General features: G+C 43.2%; 1 protein-coding gene across 9 annotated transcripts in view; it reads right to left on the reverse strand.

Annotated features, from left to right (window-relative positions):
* LOC107994843 (teneurin-m) overlaps positions 1-15642 on the reverse strand; it is a 502908-nt gene that overhangs the window by 278271 nt on the left and 208995 nt on the right. The window lies entirely within an intron of this gene.

Raw genomic sequence — 15642 nt, forward strand, 5'->3', positions numbered from 1 at the left:
TGAATTTTTAACGGTATTTCCTTTGTCCGCCGAGTTTTCGACCGGCGGAACGAGCTTGTTACAGGTGGGAAAGTAGATAAATAGAGAACAACTTTTACCATTTTGACGTTAAAATTAGATGGATCGATGGATCGAAAACGGTTTTTACGGCCGAAATTTCGTTACGTTTTTTTCCCCCTCCTCCCCCCAACTCGAAACGCTTATTTCGTTTCCCTCGCGAGAGAAATTGACGATGAAATTGGAAATTTGCTTAGAAACATCTAGTACAAACCAGTACTATTTTCACCGTACAGTAAAAACTTTTCGATCGCCTGAAATAAATGTCAAAATCATCATCCATTCTATTCCTTTTAAGAAACTTTCACTACAGAATCTTATCGACAAAAAAGGAAAGAAGAAACGTCACAACAGCATTTCCAACGATCGAAACCACCGGTTGATCGAACCGGTTGCTCGCGTGGCAAGCAAGCGCCGAAATGCTTTTATAATTAATAAACACAGAGCAACGAGGCAATTTTTATCCTCGTGATGCAACGGGGACCGCCTACCGTGGCCTCGCGCGTGCACCGGAACCCACGCAAGATTTACGACCTCGTAATCATCCGTTGATCCACGAGCTCTGTGCCCCTCAACCCCATCGTCCGCGCCTCCGACCACCCATATTTTCTGTCTCGAGTATCCAATGCTCGTTGCGGGCCCGTGGAGCACGGAGGACTAGCAGGAAACACGGGCGGAAGATGGAGGAGCGAGCTGGAAAGGGTTCTCCTCCCTTATTCTCCCTTGGAGAGGTATGAAGAAGGGGCTGCCACCGCCTGTGTTTAATTCGTTTCGCACCTTCTGCCACTGCTCTCTCCGTCGAGAGAGGGATGCCTCGAAATTTCGCTCCTCCGATCCTCCACTCTCTGTTCGAGATACGCGTCGTATCATCGATTCCCCTTCTAATTAATCCGTAATTAGATCAACGAAAATTCTGAAGCTAAAACAGATTTACGCGTCGTAGGAAATAATAATAATAAGGTAAATGTTTCTACAGGATGTTGATAGAAGATCGTACTAGAGAAATGGAAAAAATAATCTCAATCGTCTCAAAACGCTTGGAAACTGCCCTCGAAAATTTCTATTTCCTCTTATTCTTCCCCACGGCGGAGGGGCCGACGATTAACCAACATCGCCGAGTAAAAGAAATCACGGAACAGGGGCCGAAAGAAACGCAAATGGTGGTTGTTTGGCTAACCGGAAGAGGGTGGAAAAAAGTAGTGGTCCGGCGTGGTGGTGGAAATTCCGTCTCTGGCAGGGTGTAAACGGAAGTTAAAAGGGAGAAATAGGTTAGACAATAGGCGATGGAGAAGTGTCGGGGGAGCAGGTAAGCTGGAAATCGCGCGTCAACCGAGGAACGGAGAGAGGAACGAGGGAGAGAATCGAGCCGCGAGAAAGACGTTGAGGGAGAAATCCGTTTTCACTTTTCGTCCTGAATCTCAATGCCGGATTCTTCTTCCGAGAAACGATGGAACAAAACGGCTGGGGCAACCCGTGGCCACTGCACCTCAGCCAGCCAGCCAGCCTTGCGACTCGGCATGCAAATGCGCGCCGCCCCTTCTCCTCTCTCCATCGTGTTCCTTCCCGAGTCTTCCATCCTTTCCATAACGACTTCTCCAACGAGCTCCAAAGTCTCGCGATACCGGAATATCCGCATCGGCGACTCCAAGGGGCCTTCGATTCTTCTGCTTTCTTTCCTCGAGAAAGGAAACCACCGACAAAGAGAGAAATTCGCGTAGGTAGTTTTCTTTTTTTTTTTTTTGTTTTTCGAGAATCGATCGAGAGTTGGAGAAAATTTATAGCGCTGATAGTAAAAATTCGAATAATTTAATATTAGAAATTGGAAAATTTGGGAGAAATTTGTTGGAATATTGAAAAAAGAAAATATTGAAAGTTTCGAAAACGTGCAAATCGAAGCTTTTTCGAAAAATTCGAGCGAATTTCGACGCTAAAAAATCCGAAAAATTTGAAATCTCGATGCGAGAGGGGCATTTGGAAATTGTGAAAACCGAGAGAACTTGAATTTCGGATAATTTAGAGGGCACCGTTGAAAATTTGAAGAAGATAAATTTTTCCAAAAAAAAAACCTTGGAACATGGTTCATGAATTGGAACCAACTCCGAGTAAATTAACCGTCACAGGTGTATCAAGGTAAAACGATACTGTTGCAAGTGAGTCATCTCGAAACGATCCTTGATAGCTGTCACGTGTGCGAAGGGGGTTAAAACCTCGTATCGTGTATTGTTGAGTAAATCTTTGCATAGTGCGCAAAATAGAGGGGGAGATAAAGCGGCCGGGGGTCGTGGAAAGGGAAGGAAAAAAAAAAGTCAGAGAGGGAGAGAAGGGAATTCGACTCGAGTGGTTAGTACATCCACCGAGTTGCAGAGTGCTCGGTTATGGCACTTATACCTTGATCTGTGTACCCGAACGCGCATATGCACGCGTGTAAACGGTACACGGTTGTTTGACAATCATCGTTTCCGTGTTCCAAGTTAGCCAGCCTACCTCCAATCCTCTCCTCTGTTGATTCTACGGAATCCCTTTCTTCTATTCGCTTAAATTCCAACGATCTCGTCGTATCTTTCTTATATTCCCAATATACAATTACCATTCAAATCGAGTTTACATGCATTCTCGATTAACAATTCGAAACCGTCGCAACCCCCTCTTGCGTATGTAAATTTTCCGAAGCGAATTTCAACAGATTTTCGCACAATTTTCGAATTCTCGCGTCGCGTTTGACAAGATGCTCGGAAGAAAATTGGAATTAATGCAGTCAAACGCAATCGGTATTTATTCCACGCAGAGAAAGAGAGAGGGAGGGAGGGACAAATACTCGCAGTCTGATGATATCTGATAAAGATTTGTTTTAAACGAGTTTCCACCAGTTAAGATTTGTTTCAAATTAGTTTCTGTCTACTTCAACAGAGATCTACGCCGCCGCGCTGTCTACGGCCTTTTCGGTGTTTCTATGTAACTTTCCGCAATTTCCCCCGCACAATAGACGGTACAATGCATCCTGGAGTCGAACTGGGTCAGGGAAAATCTATTATGTATGTAATTACTAGTTACCGCGGTGGATACACGAATTTGGTTGTATTAATAATAGGGATTGTTCACATTAAAATGATATATTAAAGGGTGCGTGTGCCTGGTATGCGTTCCTGCACGATAACCTCTCGTTTTTCGTTAATGCCCTCGCGAATTGAAAAGTGTTAATCGTACGTTAGAAAATCAATTGTCGATAATCTTACCGAAGAAAATTCGTTCTCGTCTACGATTATAAAACAAGCGAATAATTTTTCGACAAGTGTATCGAGGACACGAGCGAGGAATTAAAAATCGAGCGATCTCGCATTTTCAATTGGATTCGATCGATATCGCAAGAATTTATTAATCTCGATAACTCGAAACAATTTTATCGTTCGCTGCCCGTTTTCGAACGAATTCCCTTTGCTCGCCAACGAGATTATTAATCCTAATTTACTTCTGATTACCAGTAATTAATTATACACCAAATCGTTGATAAATTACGTACGAACTTGATTCTTAAGCGAATAATCCCGATTCGAGTGCTCGCTCAAGTTTGAAAAACTGGGTAGAAATTTGGAGAAATAGTTGGAGGTGGGAAATGGAATGGAGAGCCGTTCCATTGGAAGTAAAAATGGCACTTTGGACGTATCGATTCCGGGGGATGCGAAGCGATGAGTCACTCGACGACGAGAATTAAGAAACAAATGGCCCTTATTCCGTTCGAGCTATCGATCTCGCGGGCCATCTTAATTCCTCGCCTTCCAATTAAGCCTCCTTCTTCCAAGGCGACCCGACAGACGGACCTCGCCGAATTATATGGCCCATTGCTCCTTGGATCTTTATACACAGCGGGGAAGAAGGCATGCGTCTTTATTAGTCCGTCTGACCATTTTATTCGATCCTCGACGAAACTGGCTCGATTCTTATTGGCCGAATTTAACTCTCGACGAACCGCGTAGATAAATAAATTATGGATGCAATTCTTCTACGTTACCCGAAGAAAGAGAAATCTAATCCAATCCTAGACTGGAAAAAAAGAAAGAAGAATAAATACGAATATCATTCCCCGTGCGAGGGAAAAACTTGATCGCGTTGCGGCGCATAAACGTCGGCCGAACATTCCTTCGAAACCAGCAACGATATCGGCCGAGCCGAGCGACACGCGTCCGCGACCAGAATAAACGAGGGTTACGAGTTCTCGTTCGGGGAGGAGAGAGAGAGAGAGAGAGAATGCGAGCTATCCCGTGGCAATAATTAGCTTCTTCATGCACGTTAAGTATAAATCAAGACAATGAACCGAGCATCGATTCGCCGGGTAAGGGTCTCGCGTGCCTCCGGAATTAGCTTCGGCGAAACCACCTTTCCGTGCCACGGAAATCAACGCTCGTAATTCCCCGGCATAAAATCGTGAATACTGAAGTGACTTGGGGGAGGGAGGGGGCTGGGCGCACGCATCAACCCGTGTAATTGTATTCGTAAATACACGAGCACGCATCGAAACGATATCGGGATATCATTTCAAGTCGAGAGTTTGTTTTCGCTAGGTATGCGCGAACGAACCAAGTTCCCTTTTCGAATGCGATTTTACGATATGATTTGCAATACAGAAAGTATATTTTACATTAAATCTGGATAAATAATTGTACGGTTTTTTTTTCATTCTATCTTACAGTGCGGCGAGATATCGAGATTCTTTTTCGAATGTCTTTTATATGTATTTGTTTTACAATTGCAAAAATTATTTAAAAGTTTTTTACGATATAATCTACGATGGTGTAGGAACTGTATTTTATATTAAATCTAGGAAATTAGGAAATGATTTTGATTTTTTTTTTTTTTTTCGTTCCACCTTGCTATGCACACGTGTCTATCGCGCATACGCGATCGCATATTTATGCCGGTCCGTGCCCGCTACAACAAAGTGCATTTGCTTGGCCACATGGTATATTACATGCCGAGGGAACGGTGGTCTTTGATAATTTAATTTATACGCCATACCAGGCCTCTCTGTTGCGGACCCCACCGTGTCTGGCTAATTGTATAAATTATTGCCGTCAGTTCGTCGTTCGATAAGCACTGCCGTTCTTGTTTGTCCGGCTCGTGACGCGAAAAAATTTCAAAGGGCCCTGCTGCAACAAATATGTGCCCAACCAAAAAAAAAAAAAAATATCTATCTTCGTCGAAATCTTATTATTGGGCATATCTTAATACTCGATTGAAGTTGAATTAAATTATCCATATAACTTTATTTTTGCTTATATCTCATACTTTTTATCATTCGCATATCGAACTTATTCGCTGCAACATTTCCGATTCCCATAAGGATATTAAAAATTTCAAAGTGGGAGTTTTGTTACACGAAAGTTATAAAACTTTGTCAATCTATCTATCAAAATTGCAAAGAAAACTTTTTTACAATTTTCGAGCTACGTCACTGCTGGAAGAATATGAATAATTCTTTTCTTTAATTCGATCGCAATTTGATTTCTCCAATTCTTCGGCTGTGTTCGCGATCTTTTGTGATTCTCGTGATGCTCGATACGCGACGACGGAATTTTCGGATTTCGGTTTCCGCTCGAACCAGAGACCGACGATCCTATCGAGGAAATTTACGAGGCGCGTTGTCGATCTCGCCTGGAAACACGTATCTTTCCCTCCTGCGGGAACAAAAGGCTACGGGACAGTAAATTAAGCGGCGGTGTGGAAAGAGTTGAGAAGGGAGGACCGATGTATCAAACGAGTGATCAGCATTGTTTGATCCTTGCAACGTTGATGAAGAGTGTTTAGGGATTGGTGATTAATTAAAGATGATTCGCCGGGCTTTAGATAGTAGAATATTGAATAAATTTATAATGTAACGTAAAAGGAAACAAAGTACAAAGCTTCCTCCTTACGGACGTCGAATAATAATTTCTGATCCTCTTGAATACCACTTCGTTTTAAATTATATTATTTTAAAGAACTCGTGTTACAATAATTGAACAATGTTGAACAAATTGACAGAACTATCATATTTTAAACAACCTTTCTTCGATTTTCTTCGAAAACTCCATCTTATCATTCCACAATTAAAAAAAAAAAATCCAAGATCACGCATGGAAACACGAGCTTCGATCCAGGTTGTAAGCGCGTGATGAACCGCGGTGGCCGATCAAACGAAGCGGCGACGTATCGCGCGCCAGCAATTAATTTCCTCCCCATTTATTATCCCCACCCTCTCCCCGTTTCCATAAAAAAGGACGGACAAAAGGAGAAACGAGCACGTGCGTGAATGGAAGGGTGGAAAGGAGAGCGAGAGTGGATCGGGGAGAGTTTCGAGTAACCTGTGTGCAGGGTGACGTCACTGATGACTTATGGCGGTCATAAATCAACCCATTGAATTTCACAGTGTCGATATTTCGTTGCCATCCTCTCTCTCTCTCGATCAACAACCCTTGAGGGAGCGAAGTTGACGAGGATCATCGGTTCGACGCAAGGGAGGGAAAGGAAGAAAAGAGGAAGAGAAAGGGAAAAGTATACCGTTTTCGTGTGTTGGATGGGTTCGATGGAGGCAAGGATGCGGATAATTGCACCCTCGAATGAGAATTCTTCGCGAAGAGAGATTCGTGACTCGTTAAGTTGCTTCCTCTTTTTTTTTTTTACGACGCACAGCGGTGTAGTTGCGTGTAGTGATCCGTGGCGTGAAGTAAAGTTTCGTCGGGTTTGTTTGATCGAAGCTAAGTAACGTAGCTGGGTGGTCATGCAGATCATATAAAATTAACGACGGAAGAAGGCTTTTGATTCCATAAAATGGAAGTTGAATTGTTGAACGAGTGACGCGTTGTAAGGGATTGTATTAACTTTCTGTTGCATACCGTTGTTCCCAATTGGGGAATACTCGCAATTTCAAAAAATAAGAATGCTGTTATTATTGATTTCACGATCATTTCAACTCAATGTTATAAAAATTCGTACGATAGAGAATTGATGTACTGTCAGAAATGATGACACGAGATCCAATCTTTCGATGCAACAGACTTCTTAATATACGCTATAAAAAAACAAGACAAAGACAAAGGAAAAAACGAACCGTCGTAATAATTCAATGACCCATGCGTAATTACCGTACAATAAAACGATCTTGGTCGCGAGAGCCTATTTATCAAAATCCACAGACGTTTATCGCGTATCCAGAATCATTGCCCCGATCAATCACTATTACCCGTTTATATCACGATCAATTCCTCCATTGACAGTTATCAAAATTCATACCCTTCTGCTTTCACCTGACCTGTTCGTTCGTTCGTTCGCTCGTTCGTTGGAATAAAAAAAAAACAAAAAAAAAAGGAGAGCTGAAATTTTTCCCAACTGAATGAAGACTCATGATCGTTCGATGGAATCAACGGTTTCGTCGTGGCGTAATTTTTCTCGCTTAACAGGGACGGAATGGAATGGAAATTTTACGCGAGATTCTAAATTTCGTTGGGGGCGTCGAGAATGGAAAGTTCTCTTCTTCTTTCTCTTTTTTTTTCGACTTTCTGGGATATCTTTAGACAGGCAGAGGGGAGGGGGGAAGCAGGCTACTCAACAGGAGCAACTGGGCTATCGGGTTTGCGGTGTAACCGGACCTGGAAGCTACACGAGCCAGTCTTCCCTGCCTATCCCCCTCTCTCTCGCTCTCTCTCGCCCTCTCCTTCTCGTTTTCCACCCGACCCTGCCTCCTCTTATTTCGCAAGATTTCCCCAGATGCTCATTGCCCTCTTCCCTAACGCCAACTCGTTCCTAACTTCCGAGAGGCGAGTTTATCCTGCTTTTCTCTCTCTCTCCCTCCTTCTTTCCTCTCTCTTTTTTCTCTATCTTCTCCTCGCTCGTTTTCTCACTCGCGATACTTGCCGGCCACGGGAAGTATCCATTCTCCATCTCCATGGGCCGCGAGAACGAGATTGTGGAATCAAGTTCGCGAATCGTGTAGGTAATTGAAACCTAACAACGTTGGAGAACATCGATGCTTCAACTTTTGCTTTTCTTTTCTTCAAACCAGTGATTCAGCTCGATTCTCGAAATTAACGATTTCGCGCGTTTGGTGAAATTTGTGAAACGCGAAAGAAAGGATGTTTTGTGAGAATTATATAATGGAAGGAAGAGAAGAAATGTGAAAATTCTGAAAATCCGAAAATCGCGGGAATTTCGGGATCCCGGCGAATCTCGGATAGTTGGGGTATTGGAAGATCTATGGTGATCCCGAAGGATCTCCAAGGTTTTGGCGATTTGGCGAGTTATTGGAGTCTTGTTAGTTCTACGGATCCAGGAGGTGGTAGCGGTCTATAGAGAGGGTATATAACCCCCTACTAGCCCTGTAAAGGTTTTAGTGGTTCCAGGGGTTCCAGGGATCTTGTGGATTCTGGTAGTTTGGAGGGTGGTCGTGGGGGTTCCAGCAAAATTGTGTCGGTCATAACACAATTCTAATGTAATGGTCCTAAAATAACAAGTCCCTCTAATGAGGCTGAAATTATTTTTATGCTCTTCATATTGCTCGTCTAATTTTGTAGAAAAGGAAAAAACAAGTGTAACAAGCGTTGCATCATCGCACATTATAAGTTTCTCGGGAAAAGGAGATTAAATTTCACTTGTTTCGAAAATTTGAAAGAAGAAAGAAAGAAAGAAAGAAAGAGAAACGATAATATTATTTCTCTCGCGATTCTCAGCAAGTTCAATAGCTCAGGATAAGAAGAAGAAGACTAGAGACATAATATTTATGTTGCCTGTTTATACAAGCCATTCTGCTTTCTACAATATTTATATTTAATTATATCTTATCTGTTGATACAAGGTATTTATCGATATTACTTAGTTAGTTTTCTATCGGTTCACTAACAATAACAATAACTATAATGCGAAGTTGTTTTCGTTCCCTTTTTAAAAAAGTATCTTCGTGTATGTACAATTAAATCGGACACGAGGAATTTGCCGTTACGCGAAATTGTAACGAAATTAAATTTAAAAGAAATTCGATAACATGTCACACAGACACGTGCGCGTATAAATATATTCACGGGACATTTTACATTTTTGTCACGACTCATTAATGAAACCATTCCAGTTTTTTACATACATTTGATGAAATTAAAAAAAAAAAGAAAGAAAGAAACGAGCGCGATAAAATATCGAAATTAAAATTTCAAATAATTTGCCTTATTTTTTTTTTTTTATCCGACCCGTTAATCCCATGATCCACCTATCAAGCGTGTGATAAAATTGAAATCGGGGGAAATAAACGAGGCAAGCGTCAAACGTATAAAATTTCACTTGTCCGCCAATTACGATACGCCAGAACGAAAGTTTCTCCTGTTACAGCGAGAGGAACAACGACACATCGCACACGTGCCGATTTACGCCCGTTTAAAGCATTATTTACGCGTGGCCGTTGCGTGCTCATTATCCCATCCCGTTAAAATTAGTACCCGTTATGGGGGAGGGGAAGAGGGCAATGCGCCATAAGTAATTTTATAGTGTCATTACCGAGATTTCCCGATTACAACCAATTTTCTGTCATTTGTAATTCGAAGTATCGCCAACGTAAAACGAATGGATTGCCGAATCAAACAACGAGAACCCGTTGTTGTTTCCTCGATAAATCTTTTCTCGTATCCCCCTTTCGATTCATCTCCCATTACACGGTGTGTAACGATCCCATTTTTAAAAAACGATCTCTCAAGACTGAAAGGAAGACAGCGAAACAGACGCTGTAATAAGCCAACGGAGAAAGAAGAAGGAAAAAAACAAAAGAAACGCAAAGATCAATTCGAAATACTCGTGCATAGAGGTACGTTTACAGAATGCGTAACGTGTTTGTAACTCGATACAGGATCTGCGTCGTGGAGGTCGATTCATTTGGTACGATTATACGGCCTGAAACGTTGGAAGACGTTTGAGCAGACGTCGAATCGCTGTTTCTCTAGAATTCACGTCACCCCTCTCTTTCATATCAAGCGACCTAACTGGGGCGCACAGTCGAACGACTTATCGGGGGATTAGCCTTGCACGTGTGTTATCCTCGTCATGTATCCTCCTCCCTCTTCTCCTTGACGCGTTCCCGATGTACCCTCGGCCCGACACTCCTAGAAACTTTGCTAATTCTATCATGACGTTACCCCGGCGTTTGCGGATGAATGCGAGCTGCAAATTGGTTGGCCGTTAATCCGTTACAAAGATGCGTTTGTCGCTCCACGTTCGTCCCTCAACCCGTCACGTGCACCGTTCGTTAATTGATTTTGCCGGGATAATTCTTAGTTAGGAGGAAGAGATACGATCATCGATCCTTATTTCGACTGGAACTCGACGGATAATATTTATATCGTGAAAAGACAGAAATATTTCTCTCGTTTCAACACGGGTGGTTAAAAAAGAGAAGTCGTTGAACGAATACGACAGAAAGCGAGGAATCGATGGAAAGAAGAAGAGAAGATTCAAGATCTCTGTGTAAGCCTCTCGATGTAAGCCTCTCGCATAGGAATCTGAACCACGAGGGCCTGGGCGAATTGACAGGGCGGGTAGACGGGTGCACGTAGTTCGACGTGGGGCGGAAGTGTCATTAGTCCCGGATAATTCGCGCGGTGTACGGCGCGTTTCCTCGAACATCCACGAAGGCGGGATCCGAAGCAGGGGCTGGCCTAAATGCAGCTTGCGTGCAGGAATTTTCACACGCTCGAGAGGCCAGAAACAAAGAGGAAGGAGCCCCTCCAGGATTTCGGTTGCTTCGGGGAGGGGGCACAGGAAGGGGGGAGCGAGAAGGGGTGACAATGTCTCGCGAGCCTTGTGCGCGCATTGTGCCGTCTTCCATTCCCTTCTCCACCGCCACACTTCTGCAGACACTCGTGCAGGGAGGGAAGAAGAGATGCTCGGAGAGCATCCTGAAGGGATTCCACGAGTATGGATGCCAAGGACCCTCTGCCCCTCTTCCCTACTCGTAATCGCGCGGTCTCCGCCTTTATCTTTGACTATCTCGCGCACTCCCACCCCTCCTTCCTATCCTCTTTTTCTCTCATTTAACTTAAGATTGGATTGCAGATTACACACTCCTTCCCTTCACCCTCGCTCCCTTTCCCAACTTCCATTCGGTCTCCTATCCTCCATCTCTCTCTCTCTTTCTCTTTCTTTGTCTCCCTGCTATCTTATGCACACTTTTTCCACGGTCAATTTCTTCCTTGTTACTTCCTTTCCCTTTCTTTTTTTTCTTTTAACTCAACTTTTTCGACGAGAAATTGCAGAAATTTAGAAAAATCGATAAAATGGAAATTGGAAATTCATTCGTCATCCAGATCCAGGAATAAATAATACGGATTATTTTTTCTAGTAATAAATTGTCGGGATGAAAGGATTTGAAACGCGTTAAAATTCGGGGGGGAGAATTTGCTCGCATCACGGAAGGAAAATTCCGTTCCCTCGCATTGCGTTAATGACCGGTTTGGAAGTCATCAATTTCCCGTGCAGGCAATATTATCAGCCTGTAACGAAGCCGTTAACGCGTCACGGATGAAATAGCAGTTTGAACTTGTAGTTGTACACGTAGGCTAGGCCGAGGAGGGGGTGGAAACGGTTTAAAAGGAGAGGGGGCGCAATCATTATCGTAACCACAACCGTTTCTGGAACAGTTTGAGAGAAGAAGAAACGGTGCACTGAAACGTTGTGGCACGGATGTGGAAAAATGGCGGTTAGTGGCGGAATGGAACGAAAATTCAGCAACATTTTGGCGCGCGGCAACATCGAATCGGAATTAAAGTGATTCGTCAAAATCACGGCCCCTGTAAAATATTTACTAAAAACCGTCAACTTAGTTCGGGACAAGTTTGACGTCGAAAATGGAACGAAAATTCCGCCCGTTTCGGCTGATGGGAAAAGTTTGATTAAATTAAAGTTAACCATTGTGCTCGTTCAGGAATAAAATATTCTGAAAAAAGGAAGAGGAGAGAGAGAGAGAGAGAGAAAAAAGGAAAACAAGAAAAGGAAAAACGTAGAGGAATATTAGATTAATATTTCGCTCTTCGCGCGGAACTTTGGTAATAAATTTTAATTCACAAGTTGGGTTTTAAATATTTAATTTACACGTACACGAATATACAAAAAACCGTTTCAACAAGTTTCTACTAAATTCTACTTTGTTCCAAGGTAATAGAACCCGCGTATAATAATATATATATATATTGCTCTTCGTATTTAATTTGGAATTGAAATCACAAGAAGACGTACAACCATCCGACTAAACACATCAAACACTTCAAAAATCCACCTTCCCCAAACGATCTCTTACACCATTTTCCACTCTGCCCGATTAATATCCCCTCGAGGAAGGTTACCAACGTCGTTGGATCAGGATTCTAATTACGATTACCGTGGTCGCGTTGACAGGTTCGTCCAGCCGTTGTTTGCCCTTCCGTGACATCTGTCGATTGGGGTGGTTGGTGCACGCGACCCGGCAAGGAGGAGGGCGACGGAGGGGGAAACGAAAACGCGGGTAAATGAAAAGCAGTAAGCCGACTGCTGCAGTCCGAGGGGAGGAGGCGTGTTTGAGCGAGGCACGTGACCAGGCCTCTCGCGGTCCACGGCAGCTGCGAAAAGGCTCTCCTCCTCTTCCTTCCCTGTTTACCCCCGCGATCATACGGGCAAACATGGCGATCACGATTAAAGGCAATATAACGCGACCGCTCTTGACGTGTGCATCGGCACGAGAAAAATGCAGAAGGGAGGGAACGGCCATGATGTCGTCGTCTTCGTCTCCTCGTATTTAATCGAATCCCGTAATTCTGACGGGTAACGCGATCGGTTACGTTGACGCGTAAAGTCGGCAACAGTCGGCTCGAGAGTTCGGGGCTTTTATTAAATTTTACGCCGCGAGAAAGGGAAGGCGATTAAGACACCGCGTGATTAAAGGGAAGCCGGCGTCTAATTTCGCGTGATTATGCGGGGGACGGATCGAGACGGAGAGACGCCTTTGTCGCCCGTGCGACGAAATTTTAAAAGGTGCGTGGATATCTTGGAATTTTATTTGACGGAGGATTTTTAATGAAAGTTACGAACGATATTTCGCGTAATATCTGAATTAGGAGAATCGATGGAAATAGTATAATATTTTTATAGTCGACGCGTGAAAGTTGATTCGAGAAGTTTCGTTTATTAATTTTCGTAAAATTGGCGTGGAACAATCTCCGCGTTATAACGGAATCGACGTTTCATTCGGTAACGCGATAACGATAATAATTACACAGATATCGTATCATAATGGTATACAATGATGCCGAAGGGATATTTAATTATTGTACGTATCGTTTAAATGAAAGAGGATAATATCCATAAATCACTCATCCACGAACATCAGGTAGGGGCCATAAAGGTGAGTGTATCATTATACAATCATTAATTCGCACGCACGTATACTCATGCTCGCTAATTATTTCACGTGACTTTTGTTAGTGGAAATATTTGCGTGAAACATTTCGGTGAGCAGGATATTAATGCAAGATAAACAACGGGGAAAACCTGTGCCTGCAAAGTCACAACGAATTGCCAGTATCGAGTAGAATTTCACGATTCCTTTTCAATCGTATCCCTTCGTAAATAGTAATAACGAATTTACAAAAAGGGGTGTATTATTTTTTAGAATCTTTCGACACCGAGCAAAAATCTTGAATAATTTGTTTGACTTTGATAAATTACATAGATGGACACGCAAGAAGACGATAGATACTTTTAATACCATCCAAACCGACCGCAAACCTGCAAATGAAATTTAATATCGCATCTCCGTCGATGTGTCCTCCTCAGCGCGAGGTGGCCAGTAGAGCAAAGTAATGCAAGTAAAATTTAATCACCACGGGATTAATCCACATCCCGCATAAAAGCCCCACCACTTGGAGCGATCCCGCACTTTCGACTACGAATTAAGGCGGGACAGAGGGGGCCACCTCTGAAATTTCCTCTGACGAGCCGAGAGAGACGGCCCCCGCCAAAGTAAAAATTTGCATATGCGGCCGCGTTTGAAACGCGAGATCTAATTCACCTAGATCCGCAAACGAGGATGCGGAAAATAGGGTAACAACAATAGGGGGTGTTTATCGGCTTCTTTTCGCTATCCGAGCTCTCTTGTTCTCTATCCGGGTATCTTTCGAAGTGTTAACGTGTTTATTAAAAGTGTTAAAATTGCCATAGGGGATATCAGAAGCCTTTAATTTCACCCCGTCTTCTCGTCATCTTTTCTTTTTGAGAAAATATTTTCAAATTCCTCGTTATTATATCAGCTTGATATCGTAGTTGAATCCTGTGAAAGAAAGACAAACGACGCACGACTTTAATTTTGAAATTTCGATGGAAACGATATCAAGTCGCGAGTTAAACCGCGACGATCAAAGGATTTCGAAACTCGTCGAAATAACGCCGATATAAATTCGTGTACAACAACAACAACAACGATACGTAAAATTCGGGCTTCGATATACGTTCGATCGAGAAAATCCAGCTGGCGGAGGGAGGGAGGTATCGTTGCAATTAAGGGAAATCAAATAAAACAAAATACACGTGCGCATATGGATTGTCGTGTGTAAATAAATATGAATACATATATATATATATTCGGCACATCGTGTAACCGCTTTACACCCGGCTTAACAGTCGATGGTTATAAGTCGCGGGTAAATATTGTGCCGGTAAACAGGGCCGGGATCCGAAAGGCCTCAGGGTTCGGTGGCAACGAGCCGAAAGGGGTTGCACGGTGGTTTGCACGTGCCACTATTTACGTAGCGAGATACGAAAAGTGTAGGGGGAGAGAGAGAAAGGCAGATTACGCGTACTTTCTAAAAGGTTATGGGGCGCCGCCTTCTTTTCCCTCTCTTTCTCGTTCTGTCTCCGTCCCGGGATCGAGAAACACTTTCTTCTTCCTAACTATTAATATAATTGTTGAAATGTTGGGATCGTGTGAACGATTTAAATTCGGATAAAATCTAGTCGATTCAATTCCAATGCATCCGTTCGACTCGTCTCTCTCTCGATTTTCGAACACAAAACACGCAAAGAGGGAAAGTTTCGCGATTAATCAGGCCCGCCTCTCGAGAAGAGAAGGGAATTCTCAAGAGGAGGGGGGAAGGAAGGCCGCGAATTCTCTCCCCTTGGCAATCGAACTCCTTATATCCCGTCGCTTCTCCGTCCACGTATCAATGTTTGTGGCGACACTAACTAGGAGAGCATATTTGCCATGCAGATCCCCGGTTATATGCAGTCCAAGTTGGCCAGACGGAGAGGCACTTGCTGCGGCCGCCACCACTCCATCTCCGCTTCAACGGAACTATGTCATGCTTGCCAAACTGTTTGAGTAGTCGTCGAGGGTATATCGAAGGAATCCCAATCCTTGTTATAACTACTTACACCGGCTGAATTTGCTTCCACCCTTAAGCCTTGATCCACGGTTTAATTACACCCCGCAACGCGTGCGAGATGGCCGCCGAAAAGAATTCCAATCTCGAGTTTGATTCGAAACTTATTTTCTACCAATGATATGTCATGTATCGAATAGCGAAGTAAGAATGGAATTAACGATTCCAAATTTTT

Source organism: Apis cerana, linkage group LG1 (assembly GCF_029169275.1).
Source record: "Apis cerana isolate GH-2021 linkage group LG1, AcerK_1.0, whole genome shotgun sequence".
Taxonomy (NCBI): Eukaryota; Metazoa; Arthropoda; class Insecta; order Hymenoptera; family Apidae; genus Apis; species Apis cerana.